Consider the following 14542-nt stretch of genomic DNA (forward strand, 5'->3'; position numbering starts at 1 on the left):
ACAGGAGATAAAATGCCATCCCATTTGGGCCGGCGCCCCCACCACCCAGGCTGGGTAGAATCGGCGCTTCCGGAGCTGGGCCAGCTCCCTGTCCCTGAAGCACTGTGGTGCAAAGTCCTCAGACTCCAAGCCCTGGGCGCATGGAAGTGCAAGCCTGTGGGGTGAACCCACCTCCGTCTCCTCCAGACCTCAGCTCGCCCTGCCACCACCCAAACCCAACTGTCCCCCAACCGGGCCCCGCTGACCTGAAACTGAATTGTCCCCTTCCAGGGGGCTGCCTCTATGTGCCGCCTGCCAAGGCCACAGCTCAGGCCACACCTGACTTCAGTCGGCCCCAAGTCCTCTGTCCCGTGCGTGTGTGTGCATGTGTGTGTGTGTGTGTGTGTGTGTGTGTGTTTGTGTAGACACACACTTTGGCTTCAAGTGCCTGGGGTGGGGCTGTTAGACCTGCCTGCCCCGGAGAGGCCACCTCGAAGCTGCCTCCTCCTCCTCCCTCCCTCCTTTCTTGGCTGTCCCCTCCCACCTCTGCCTCCACAGGGGCCCTCTCTGTGTGTACATGGTTACCTGCAGGTTTTCATGCGCTTCGGGTGGCTCAGGGGCGTACAGATGGGTCACTGCCCCTCCTCAGGTCAGCTCCATAAGAGCACAGCCCTGTCCACTGCCCAGCACACCGGGCCCGGCGCACGGGGAGTGCTCGCCGAATATTGCTGGAAGGAATAGGTGTGTCTGAGCGTCTGTGTGTGCATGGTTGTGTGTTTGTGCCTACGGGGCTTGTGTAAGTGTGTTAGCCTCTGTGGCTTCTGTAACACGGCGTCGCACACTGGGGAGGCCTGAAACAGAAACGTATGCTCTCCCATTCCGCAGACCAGGAGTCTGAAATCAAGGTCTCCGCAGGGCCACACCCTCTCGGAAGGCTCCAGGGGAGGATGCTTCCTGCTTCTCCCAGCTTCCGGGGTTGGAGTCCCTCAGGCTTGTAGACGCCTCCCCCTGCTCCCCGCCTCCACCTTCGGGTGGCCGTCTCCTCTGCGTCTGCTCTTTGCTTCGTGGCACCAGGCCCACCCTACTCCAGCACCCCTCATCTTGTCCAGTTATACCTGCCAAGACCCTGTCGCCAGATGTCACATTCACGGGTTCCAGGGGTTGAGTCGTGGACGTATCTTTCTGGGGAACGTGGTTCAGCCCAGGACAGGAAAGTCGGTCTATACCCCAGTGTGGGTGTTTGGCTGCGTCCTCCCTCACGTGTGCACCTGTGTGGGGTTGCCGTTCACACTGACCTCGGGGAACGGAAACGAACGAAGGCCTCGCCCCGGGGCCATCTTCCCAGGTGCAGCCACGCTCAGGGCCTGGTGGCCGATCCTGGAGCCTGGCCAGTGGGGACAGACTTGTTCCCAAAGCCAGCAGCCAGGCCCAGCACTGGGCACCGTTCAGACAAGCTGCCTCAGCGTCACACAGCCCAGACAGGTGGTCCCTTTGTGGGCCCCAGGCTGTAGGTGGGCAGACAGGACGATGGCCCTGCCTCTGGGGTCTTTCCAGCAGGTCTCCCCAGTACTAGTGACGTAGTGGCAGGTCATTCTTCGTGGGGGCCGTCCTAGGCACTGCGGGGTGTTGAGCAGCGTCCATGCCCTCCCACTTGATGTAGAGCACGCCCCGAGTTATGACAGCCACAAGTGTCCCCAGACATCACCAGTGTCCCCTGCTGAGTCCTGCAGTCCCTTGCCCCGTGGGTGAGAAGGTGGGGACCGCGAGGGGAGCACACACTTGTGTGAACGCTGGGAGGGGCCGCGATGCACACGGTGGGCCCCCTAAGCGGGTGGGGGCCATGCGTGACGCGCACACCCGTGCAGGCTTCTGTGCGCACCCCGGGCTGCATAGGGGTATGTTCAATCAGTTCACGCACATACCCTGAGCAGGTCAGGTCAGAGACGCCCGCCCTCCCCCCCGCAGAGATGCCGGAGCCCCTGGGTCTGAGAGCCGGGCCTAACCTCGTCGGTACAGGTGCCTGTGGGTGCCTGTGCTATGCAGGCCCTGGCCTGGCCTGCACTGGTGGCCATAGGGACGGGCAGGGGGAATGTAGGAAGGGGAGGGGCGCCTGTGCCCAGCCTGCAGGCTCTCGGGCTAGGCCCTGTCCTGCTGTGGGCCAGCCCCACAGATCCCCACAGCCAAAGCCTACCATCTTCCTGGAGGAGGCCCTGTTTATGGGCTGAGGTCCCAGAGGTGCCGGGTGCCCGGGGGCCAGGGAGCGAGGGAGAGAGAGGGCTGGGAGGTACCTGCCAGCCACCCTGCCTCCCTCCTCTTGGACCCCCAGGGGTCCCGCTCCCTGCCTCTGACCTGCTCTGGGGGTGGAAGGAATCTGCCAGGCAGGTGAGGGCAGGAAGACGATGTCCTGGCCCCTGCTCCTCACACCTGCCCAGCTCCTGGTGACTGTCACTGGGGCGCGGGGGAGGGTGCAGTCCCAGCAGAGGCAAAGGACAGACACAGCTGGTGGGCAGGACAGGGAGGGCCCAGGGCAACACCGCTTCCCACCCCTCCGATGCCAGATGCCGAGGGGGTTGCCAGAGCCTGGGAGGGGGGCTCAGGACAGCCCTGGGGGCCCAGGGGCTACTTTGAGGCTCCCAGAGCCGCAGGTACTGGCCTGAAAAAGGAGGACAAGCGGGAAATGATCCCCTGGTTCCTGGGCCTCCCCCTCCCCTCCCCGCCCCCACCTCCCCATGCAGTTTTTTTTTATTCCAGCCACCCCTGTGGCTCCCTAGGGGCTCAAGGAGGGGGGTGCTGACCCCCTTTCCCGCCGCAGTCATGAAGCTGGCTTGGCAAAGCTTAGACCAAAGGTGCAGGGACTCTGCTCTTTCTAAGAGTCTACACCCAGCCAGGCCCCTGAGAAGCCCCTCGCTTCTGCGGGGTGACTCTCAGCCTACGCCGTATGTGGGCTCTCCCCCACACCCCAGAGGAGACAGCAGGCAGGTCCTGACTTCCATCCTTGGGGTCTCTGCTTCGGCCAGCCTCCTCTGAGCCAGGAGGCAAGCTTCTGTGCTCAGTGGTCTCCCCTCTGACCACCCCCTCCTTGGCCTGCGCCCTGGGCCCCTGCGGGGGCTTGGGTGCTCACCTCCTGGGCAGTGCCTGGGGGAGCCCCGGGAACTCAGGGCCTCCACATCCCAGCAGGCAGAGCTCCCAGATTTAGCCAATAAATTACAGAACACCCAGTTAAATGTGGATTTCGGAGAGACAATGAAGACTTTTCAGAGAGAGTCCCGCGCATACAAATATCCCAAACCTTATTCATCACTTCTCTGAAATTCAAATTGAACTTGGTAACGGTGGGGTCCTGTAGCTTACCTGACAACCCTACCAGGGGGCAACGGCAAAGACCTTTCTCCCCCCCCCCCCCCCCCGGCATTACAAACAAGGCGCCGGTCTGGTGTGAGCATGTGTGAGTGTGACCAGATTGGGGTGTGTAGGTCTGTCTGTGCACGTTTAGAGAAGCAACGAGCCTGGGTCTGTGTGGGGCGTGGGAGCCGGGTGGAGGTGCGTGGCCCATGCACCTGCTGGTGTGCACACGCCGGAGAGAAGACGGGGCCTGTGTCCGGGGCCGGGTGGCGTGGGGCATGTCTGGGATGGCTCCAGTGTGCTCACAAGCAGTGCCTTTGGGGGACGGCCCCGGCCTCTCCCTCTCCTGCTCAGAGCTGGGCCCCCTGAGACTCAGAGGGGGCAGAGGGCTGCCTTAAAGCCCTGAGCTGGTGTGGGACACCTGGGTCCCAGTGCAGCCTCAAAGGAGGACCAGGGTGCCTGGGATCAGGATTGAGAGTTGGGGTAAGTATGGCAGTGGGGGTAGGGGACTCGTGGAATTAGAGTCCCAGGCTGGTGCCCAGCCTAGCCTGTACCCTCTCCACCCATTCCCATCTGTCTGGTCCCCCATGGACGGGAACCCCAAGCCCGAGGAGATCCCCAGAAAAGCGAGGGTCACGAGCTGGGGCTTCTAGAAGGTTGTGGGACCACGCGGCAGGAACATCTGATGCAAGTGGCTGTAAGTGTCCCTTCCTGCTGACTGACTCACGGCCCGCTCCATTCCGGTGGCTCAGCAGTCCTGGGGACCGAGCCAGGGCCGCCGGCCTCGGTGAGGGTGGGGGAAGGGCGGGGAGGAGGGAAAGCAGGGGTGGGCGTGGCCAGGAGTTCTGGGCTGCCGGCCTGGCTGTGGGTGTCTCTGGCCGAGGGCGTCTTTCCGGGAGCCATGGGCGGCGCGTGTGGTGTCTTGGGGGGTCAGTCATTGAAAGTCCCCAAGGTGGGGACTGGGGGCTGGCAGGGCAGGCCCAGCAGATGGCCAAAGGCCACCACTCTGCCCTAGTGACCCACGATGGGGCCCTTGGCTTGTCATCTTGTTTCCTCTCCGCCCCGTCCTCCAAGGCACTGGAGGTGGCTCTTGGGGAATCCGGGGCCCCCACTCCCAGCTGACCTCTCCGACGATAACCTGGGGCATCATGTACAAGAGCCCCCGGTTTTGAGGAGGGTGGGGAGCTTTCGGGCGTGTGTGCAGGTCCCGGGAGGCCAGGCCACGGGAGCACAAAAAGGGTGGTAGGTTAGGGAGGGAGAGGGCAGCAGATGCAGGGGGACATCGCATGCCCGGCCAGGCCACACCACGCAGGTCACCTGCCCCAAACCCTCTTGCAGCCCAGGGCCTCTCCCTGCCGGTTGACCCCAGACACCATCTGGAGGCTGCTTCCTTGGGGCTGCTCCTGGCCAGTCTGGGTCCCAGGCCTGGGGAGGCGGGGGGGGGGGGGGGCACTGAGTTCTGCATGTCCTAGTGACACACAGGTTCCCCTCTTCCTAGGGCCAGGCAGAAGGCAGAGCTGGCTCCATGCCTCTGAAAGCTCAGTCACGCCCTGGGGTCAGCGGAGTGACAGCACAAACACGTCCTGCCCGACTGCCAGCAACCTGTCTGTGGCCGTGAACCCTAGCGGCAGAAGGCACTTTGCGAATGAGATTAAGGCCCCTGAGGTGGGGGTGACCCTGGGTTCCCAGGAGGCCCAGAGTCCTCACGAGGTCCTCCCGAGAGGGAGGCAGAGGGTCAGAGGCAGAGGTGGGCAGACCCCACGCTGCTGCTGGCGGTGACGGAGGGAGAAGCTGCCGGGGAGGGGGGGGGGGGGCGGGGAGACGTGTCTTCCTGGGCCTTCGGGAGGAAACAGCCCTCACCTGGCTTTTAGCCCGAGTCCTGTGTGGGATTCCCGACCTCCACAAGTGTCACAGAATAGATTTCTGCCATTTTAAGCCCCTGGATCTGGTAATTCTTACAGTAGTCCTGGGAGGCTCACACAGGCATTGACGCCTGGCGTTGCCATTCTGCAGATGAGCACAGTGAGGCAGGTCCAGCCAGGCCCGCAGGAGGCAAACCTGGCCGAGAGGGCGGAGGACAGTGGTGATGTGTCCAGGAGGCAGGAGGGGCCTGGAAGTCTGGACTCCGGGCCAGTGCCTGTGGCCGAAAGCGGCTGGTGCAGGGACCCGGCTCCAGCCTCCGGGAATGCCCTCCCCCAGGGTTGGATTTGCTAATGCTGCTAAAAGCTCGAGCGTATCCGCTGCGGGACTTGTGACCCGGCGCCTCTGGACCCTCCTCGCCCTCTGCAGCCGGACGCCCGCGGCGCCCAGCCCGTTCCCACGCCGTGACCCCCGCCGGGCTTGCCGCCCCCAGGGTCCCTCCTACTGCTCATCCGCACGTCGGGACCCCGGGATGGCGGGGGGGGGGGGAGCGAGGGCGCCGACAGGGGCGGGCGGGGTGGACTCCGGAGTCCAGGCCGCTCGCCCAGGGGAACTCGCTGCGGCCGCGCCTGCGCCCTGGCTCCGGCGCCGGGCCCCTGTGCCCCGAGGCGGGAGCGGTTGCCGGGCAACGGGTTTGCGTCACCGAGCCTGGCGCGGTGCCCAGGCTCCCTGGGTGTGGAAGATGGGCCCTGGAGCTGGGCCAATAGGATTCCAAGGACTGAGCGCGGGGGGCGTGGCTGAGCCCCACAATTCAGCCAATGGGATTGTTCTCCTCAGGGTCGCGCACGAAGGGCCGCGCTCCTTTTAAAGGGACCGCACACATCTCTCCCGCTTTGCTTGCCCCGAGGGCGCGACCCCAAGGTGAGGGTCGGAGGGCCGGCCCCGGGGTGTGTGTGTGGGGGGGTGTCTCCTTGTGCCTCAGTTTCCTCAGGTGCGCATATCAGAGGCACGTGAACGGAGCAGCCAGAGTCCGCTGCTCCCTGGAAGGGAACCCCCGCATTTATGCGGCGCCACGGTATGCACCTAGACCTAAGGCACCTCCGGCATGAGGATCACCCAAGCTCCTCGGCTTTAGGGCAAGCACGCCCTCAGAAAGCCACACCGCAGTTGGGAACCTTATTTGTCCCCAGGCTTGGGCCCCTGCGCCCACCCTTCTAATCCTGGGGCCAGGAAACTGCCTTTACAAGGACCGCTTCCTGACCTGCAGGGTTCGGGAGGTTGGTTCCCCTGGGCTTTAGGTCTCCGGCAGTATCCCCTCCAGCCCTGTATCCGACAGCGGAAAACAAAGGGGTGGTGGTGAACATCTGGTCCCCATGGGCTCTGAGGGCCGGTGTCCATGGCCACAGTGTCCCTCCACCCTGGACCGGCCCTCCTTTCTCTCAACTGGTCCAGGTCAATGAAAATACAAATCAGGGGTAAGCAGTGACATTGGCTGATCCTGAGTGCAGACAGCCGCTGAAGTGTTACCCCAAACCACTCACCAGCCTCTGTGTCCCCAGCTTGGAGTGTCCCCCGAGGTGGCCTTCAGGGATTGGAGATGTCTGCGGCCAGGGCCCCTGCCGAGGCTGCTCTCAAAGACTGGGACTGGCATCTGGAGAGGTGGCAGGACCCACAGATTTGGGGAGAAGGACAACAGGGCAGAGCCCTGGTGCATGTCAGGCTTTGGGGGGTGGACCCAGTCCCCCCCTGGTGGCCTTCCTTCCTGTCCCTGCATCACCCTCACCTCAGCCCCCTTGGACACCACTACCTGGGACGACCTGCTTTGAGCCTGGTTCCCTGGCCATGTAAGATGTCAGCTTTAGGGGAAACTGGGTGGGGGTACCTGGAAACCCTCAGTTTTGCAAATTTTGTTTAGAACTAGTTCAAAATGAAGTAAAATTAAAAAAAGAAAGCACACCACTCTTATTAAGTAATTTCTTTTTTTTTTAAGTTTATTTATTTTTGAGACACAACATGAGCTGGGGAGGGGCAGAGAGAGAGGGAGACACAGAATCCCAAGCAGGCTCCAGGCTCTGAGCCATCAGCCCAGAGCCCAAGGCGGGGCTCAAACTCACGGATCGTGAGATCATGACCTGAGCCGAAGTCGGACACTCAACCGACTGAGCCACCCAGGTGCCCCAGAATGTGTGTGGTTTTAAGGCACCAAGTTTTGGTGGTATGTCACAGGGGCCCAGGACACCGTGCCCTCCCCCCAGGCCGATCCTTAGGGATGAGCCTGCACCAGCCTCCCCTTGCTGCTGTGACAAAGCAGCACATCTTCCCTGGAAGCTTCCGGAGACTGGACTGACAGAGTACGTTCATTCGACAGAGGGTGCGGTGGGGTCCCCCTGCTCTGGACTTCTCCTCCAGGACTCCCTCCAAAATGCCTGTTCTGGCCTTGGCCTGGCCAGGTGGCTGGAACTCACAGCTGTTCCCAGAGCCGAGCAGAGAACAGTCAGGAAGATCTGCTCACACAAAGAGAGGAAATGGGCTGGACGGCGGAGAAAGGGCCGCGGGGCGAGCAGATGCAGGGTGTCTGCCGGGACCCCGGGCTCATGGCCACCTCCTGTGTCGTGACGGACCAGGGACCTTGCTGTGGGGTCCCAGCCAGCCCTGTACCCATCCCCCACTGAGGTCAGGATTGGGGGTCCGGTGCCCAATGAGAGGGAAAATCAGCAAGCTGGTAAGTCCCCGGTGGAGGTCCCGGGGTGGGGGACACAGGGTGGCCACCTGACTATATCGCCACTTTCCAGCAAAGTGCTGGAGAGTGCCAAGTGTCACCAGTGTGAAATCCAGGTCAACCCGGCATCTGACGGAAGCTCAGACAGGCCTGGGGCTGGGCGGCAAGGTGGCGGGGACCAGCCCCCCCCCCCTCCAGGGACAGACAGAGCTGTCTCCAGGCTGTCGTCCCTGGTGGCCTTCCTGCGGACGGCATCCCCATCTAGGGACGGGAGGCCCACAGCAGGGAGGGGCAGAGCCGAGCAGCTGGTTTTGTTTTTCATCCACTGTCTTTGGAAAGAAGGGCAGATGGCTCCAGAAATATCTAGGAACGCACCCCCCTCCCTGGGTGGTGACCGGCAGTGCCATCGGAAGGTCAGCAGAGTGTAGTGTAAACAGTGGCTTCAAAACAGCAGACCTGCACAAAACTCTGCTGTGGCTGGGGACAGCAGAGGTGACAACAGCCCCAACGTCTGACAGTTGCACGTGACGTGTCCACCGTGCACGCGCACGCCCCTCAGGTGCCTCCACCGCGCACGCGCACGTCCCTCGGCCGCGAGCAGGCGCGAGAGTCGCCCACCCCCGCCGCCCCGAGGACGGAACCCGGACCCGAGACGCTCAGGGAGGGAACCACACACGAGAGGCCACACGGGGTGTGAGTCCACGTGTGTGAAACGTGCAGAACAGACCCATCCACGGACGGGAAGGGGACTCGTGGGGGCCCGGGGCCGGGGGAGGGGGTGCCGGCGGGTGGTGATGAGGTTTCTGTTAGGTGAGAATGTTCGGGAGCTAGATAGAGGTGATGATTGCACAACTTCGCAAATGTGCCAAATGCCACCGAACTGTTGACCTCGACTGGGTGACTTGTATGGCATGTCAGTGACACCTCAGTAGAGATGTTTGACCACGACAGAAGCCAGCGCGGTGGTGGTTTGTGATGGCGCGTGGTGACCGGGGACGAGGGGTTGACAGCACTGGGCGGGCGCGAAGGGCCGCCTGCTGCCCTGCTAACCCGGATGGGACGCACAGCAGATGACCACAAGTGCCGGCCAGCGCCTGGCACGTTTCCTGGCCGCGGCGGGTCACCGCAGGCAAGGATCTGCGTGAACGCGGAAGAGGCCAGCGGGCGCGTGAGAGGCTGCCACGTTGCAGATCGAGAGCTGAGCACCGGACCGCGCTTTTGAACACGATTGGCAACAGGAGACCAGGCATTCGAGAAAACGCCTCGCTCACAAGAAACGTCGGATCGTGTGCGCAGAGACATGGCTGGGAGGGTGTGACGTCGGCTGCGGCCTCCGCGCTCCCCAGCGACGCGGCAGGCACCGGCACCCCGGGTCAGGAACGTCCCCTACAGCCTTTGTATCTGGCGGTGGTTCTGCCCCAGGGGACCTTGTCCAGGCAGGGGCCACGTCTGCACCTCTGTGGTCATCGCACTGGGGGCTCCTGGCATCGAGGGGGTGGGGCCAGAAATGCTGCTTGACCGCACACTGCCCAGGACGCCCTCCAGAGAACGATCCAGCCCTGAACGTCGTTGGGGGTGGGGGTGGGGGAGGGGAAGGCAGACCCCGGTCTAGAGAGACTCTCCCCAGGTGGGTGCAGGAGGAAACATCTAGAATGTTCCAGCAGTACTGTCTCTTGGGATGAACGGCTGCAACTACTCGTCTGGCCCAGTCTCTCTCTTGCTGGCTCTGATGAAGCATGAGGCCGTGTTGAAGTGGCCCATGGGGCAGGGAGCGGAGGGTGGCCTCTGACCCACAGCCAGCAAGAGACCGCAGCCCTCAGTCCTGTAACTGCCGGGAGCCGAATTCTGCCGACAACCACGGGACCTCAAGCAGGTGCATCCCCAGGTGAGCCTCCGGGTGAAAACACTTAAAAGAAAAGTAACTTTATTTAAAACAAAAAAATTTTTAATGTTTACTTATTTTTGAGAGAGAGAGAGAGAGAGACAGAGCGTGAGCGGGGGAGGGGCAGAGAGAGAGGGAGACGCAGAATCCGAAACAGGCTCCAGGCCCCGAGCTGTCAGCCCAGAGCCCGACGCGGGGCCCGAACTCACGGACCGCGAGATCACGACCTGAGCCCAAGTCGGACGCTCAACCAACCGGGCCACGCAGGCGCCCCGAGATTCTCCCGTTTCAAGTGCGCAGCTCGGGGCTGTCGGATGCTCCGAGTTGTGCCCCCATCATCACTGTGTGTCCATTTCGAAAGAACAAAGTGTGAAGATTTTGGTTTGAGTCTGACGTGAGGTTCTTCTGTGTTCGCGGGAGAATCAGTCTGTGTCTCTTGTGGCATCGGGCGATGGCAAACTTCCGTTCGAGCCGGTAGTGGCTATTTTCAGCTCTGTGGGGCTAGGGGTCCCTGTGCAGCCGCTTGGCTTTGCCACCGTAGCGCAGGAGCCCCCTAGGTCACAGGCAAATGAATGAGCGGAGCCGTGTGCCGATAAAACTTTATCTCCAAAAACGGACAGCGGGCTCCATGTAGCCAATCCTGATCGGTGACTGATGTGTTTAATTTTGTCGTGAGCTAGTCTTGGGTGCTTGCTTTAAAGTATTCATCCTTGCTGTTTTCCGAATTTTCGTTCTTTTGTAGATGATGTTTATCCTGTCTTTGTCTCTCTAGTTAATCTGAAAGGATATATATTAGTTTTCATTTTATTAGTGGCTAACTATGTGCGTGTACGTATACAAACGTATGTGTGTACGTATAAGCATATTGAACATAATTTTGCCAATATCATCATCTGTGAAATAGTATCTACGGATTCTGGCCTTAAAAACATGAATATATTCAGGGACACCGGGCTGGCTCATTCGGTGGAGCATGTGACTTGATCTTGGGGCTATGAGTTTGAGCCCCGTGTCGGGTGTAGAGATTACTTAAAAATAAAGTCTTTAAAAAAAAAAAAAAAGAATAGATCCAATTAACATCGTCTGCAGATGTGAATCTCTGTCTAGAAATTGCAGGAGAATCAACTTAAAATTTAAGAAGCCAGTTACTAAATCAGTTCCAAAAACAAGAGGCTTCCTATATATGTCAGACATAATCATTTAGAAAGTACAATGGGAAAAAGGACGTCATGGAAAAACATTCATAGTAACAACCCAAAATAACTGGGAATTAACTTTAAAAGAAACGTGCAGATATGAAATGTCCAGAACAAGCAAATCCACAGAGACGGAAAGTGGATCATGGTTGCCAGGGGCTGTGGAGTGGGATGGGGGTCACAGCTCATAGGGACAGTTTTGTTTTTTTTTAGGGTGATGGAATATTCAAGAATTTGATGTTAATGGTCGCACAACTCTGAGTGCACTAACAACTACTGAATTGCGTGCTTTAAAATGGCGAATTTTACTTTTTTCTTTTTTGTAAGTTTTTTTCAAATTTTATTTTTAATTTTTTAAAATTTACATCCCAGTTAGTTAGCAATAGTACAGCAATGATTTCAGGAATAGATTCCTTAATGCCCCTCCCCCATTTTGCCCATCCCCCTCCCACACCCTCTCCAGTAACCCTCAGTTTGTTCTCCATATTTATGAGTCTCTTACGTTTTGTCCCCCTCCCGGTTTTTATAGTATTTTTGCTTCCCTTCCCTTATGTTCATCTGTCTTGTCTCTTAAAGTCCTCATATGAGTGAAGTCATAGGATTTGTCTTTCCATCCCTGTAGTTGCAAATGGCAAGATTTCATTCTTTTTGATTGCCGAGTAATACTCCATTGTATATATATATATACACCATATTTTCTTTATCCATTCGTCCACCGATGGACATTCGGGCTCTTTCCATACTTTGGCTATTGTCGATAGTGCTGCTATAAACACGGGGATGCATGTGTCCCTTCGAAACAGCACACCTGTATCCCGTGGATAAATGCCTAGTAGTGCAATGGCTGGGTCGTAGGGTAGGTAGTTCTCTTTTTAGTTTTTTGGGGAACCTCCACACTGTTTTCCAGAGTGGCTGCACCAGCTTGCATTCCCCAAAATGGCGAATTTTAGAGTATGTCACGTGTGTCATTTTTTTTCGGTAGGCACCATGCTCATTGTGGAGCCCGACACGCGGCTTGACCCTCACGAACTGTGAGATCATGACCTGAGCTGAGATCAAGAGTCGGATGCGTAACTGACTGAGCCACGCAGGCGCCCCTCAATTTTTAAAATCATATGAAGAAAAGAGAAAGGAAAATGCAGTGTGTAGAGGTGCTGAGTGCTGGAAATGACAGAGGGACGCGTGTGGCCGGGGTAAACGGAGAGATACGCGGGACCGCAGGGATCGACCTATGTTCCAGAATGAACCTGGAACCACATTATTATGCAAATTAACCATTTTCACCAGAATCACAGAAGCAAGTTTTCTGGAACTGAAAGGAATTTTAAAGTCCGTCGGCAATCTATACTTAGAATAGTCCAGAAAATATTAAAAAACAACAGCGAGGAATTTATATTGGCAGATACAACCATTACTGTAACTTTACAAGGTACATTAAAATTGGAGCTGGGGGCAGCTAACTGCCAGAAGACCCAGAAAGAGCCCCGTGTAAATACATAGCACTCCTGATCTGTGCGGAAGGGCCACGCTGTGCCGCAGTAGGGGTTCCTTGTTATTTAAAAAATAAAAATTCCGGAACGCCCGGGTGGCTCAGTGGATTAAGCGTCTGACTTTTGATTTTGGCTTAGGTCATGATTTCACGGTTCAGTTCGTGAGATCAAGCCCTGATCAGGCTCTGTGCCAGCAGCTCGGAGCCTGCTTGGGATTCTCTCTCTGTCTCTCTCTGCCTGCCCCCCTGCCCCCGAACAAATAATAAATAAATAAACATCTACAAAATAAAAAAAGAGGAAAACCATGAAGAACCAGGAGAAAACAGAGGTGAATATTTACATAAAGGCCTCCCCAGCCCAAGTTTGTAAGCTTGTCACTAAGGGCAGAAAACATCGAGGAAAAGAATGACCGAAAATGTGAAAGCTGGTAAAGAGAAGAAAAAAAAATATGTTGAAATGATCATAAACAAAGTTAAACAAGAAACCAGGAGAAATTTGTGTAACATATATGACAAATTATATGCAAAAAAGCTTTTATAAGCAAGTATTATTAAAGGGTCTCTACACCCAACATGTAAAGAGTTTTTAGAAACCAATAAGAAAAGACCACTTTCCGATGGAAAAAAGGACAAAGGATATACATTGGCAATATAAATGGTCAACGTGCGGTGAGAGTGTTTTCCTATCAAATAGGTAATGACACATGGCCTAACACCCAGTTTTGGGAGGATGTAAGGAAGTGGGATCCCTGAACCTGTGTAGATGAGGATGTAAATTAGTGCCCCCTTTCTGCAGGGTACTCCCCAACTCATCAAAATGTCCCCCAGGGTAATGCCCTCTGACACACACAGACACCAACCCTGGCACTTTACCTGTATCCACAATCGGGGATATTTATAAAGATCTGACTAGAGAATTTATTGTCGCCAAAGTCACGGCAACAACCAGGAGGCATCGGTTAACTGATGGGGCACCTGCACGGTGGGTGCCTGGGCTTGTCCACACCGCCTGTCCGCCTGCATCACCCTGGGCCTGCCCCCGCTCCGCGGCCCCCACCTGCCTCTCCACTTGGTGGTCAAGACCAGAACCAGCATCTCGGTGCAGTACTTCACGGTCGGCTTTTAGGACGAAGAAAGGATCCAAGTCATTCCCACCTTGACTTTGCTTCCACCTCAGGAATCGCTGCAAAGCAACAGGGCCGGGGGAGGCCTCTGGCGAGGGCTGGTGCAACTAAGGAGGGGGTTCTGAGGGGTAGAGCCCGCTCCGTGGCGACTTCCAGTGACAGGGGCTCCTGATCTTCTGAGGTGGCCTCGCCCAGCTGTTCCCGAATTACCAGAACGTTCCTTCACGAACACCAGAGGCTGCCTCCTGCGTCGTTTCCGCGGGAATGATGTAGATTCCCGCCACTCCTAGGAGTCCCCGCTGGCCAGGCGGGGGCTCGGCCAGCGGTCTTGTCCGAGCAGCCCCGCCGTGCCCTCCCTCGTCCTCCCCTCCGTCTGACCAGATTTCCATGCCAACGCCTGGCCCCCCATTACCTCTCCCGGCTGGACAGCTTCTGGGGTTTTGACGTGAACCACCCACCCCGTTTGGCCTCAGATCCCTGCATTCCCAGCAGCCCGAGGCAGGGGGGGTCTTAAGGCCACACACGATGGTTCTCTGACGGTTCTGGGCTCAGAAGTCCTTACACCCAGGTGTGGGCAGGGCCAGTTCCCCCAGAACCCCAGGGTCATCCCACCTCAGGGACCTTGACAAGGTCCCCTCTGTGCCATGAGGCGACAGGTCCCAGGACCAGGAAGGGGACATCTTTGGGGGTGATTACAAATGACAATAGCAGCTCCCAAATTTTCAGCTGTTTCTGGAAATTGTGGTGCATTTGCAAAGTCAACGGGTAAGGAGACCATGGCTCCTTTAGAAGGTGTTTCCAGAAAACGTGATTCCCGAGAAGCCGCTCAATTCCCACGGAGACAGCACGCCCTCTAGGGGCGAGAAGCCAGCCCTGCCCTGGTTCCTGCGCAGCCCCACCCACCGCCCCTTCGTCCGCTCCCACTTGCCAGAGACCCACGCCTGGGGGCCC

This window comes from Lynx rufus, unplaced genomic scaffold, assembly GCF_022079265.1.
Source record: "Lynx rufus isolate CCGP_SWC_20201006 ecotype Redwood Valley unplaced genomic scaffold, mLynRuf1.p SCAF_4, whole genome shotgun sequence".
In the NCBI taxonomy this organism is placed as follows: Eukaryota; Metazoa; Chordata; class Mammalia; order Carnivora; family Felidae; genus Lynx; species Lynx rufus.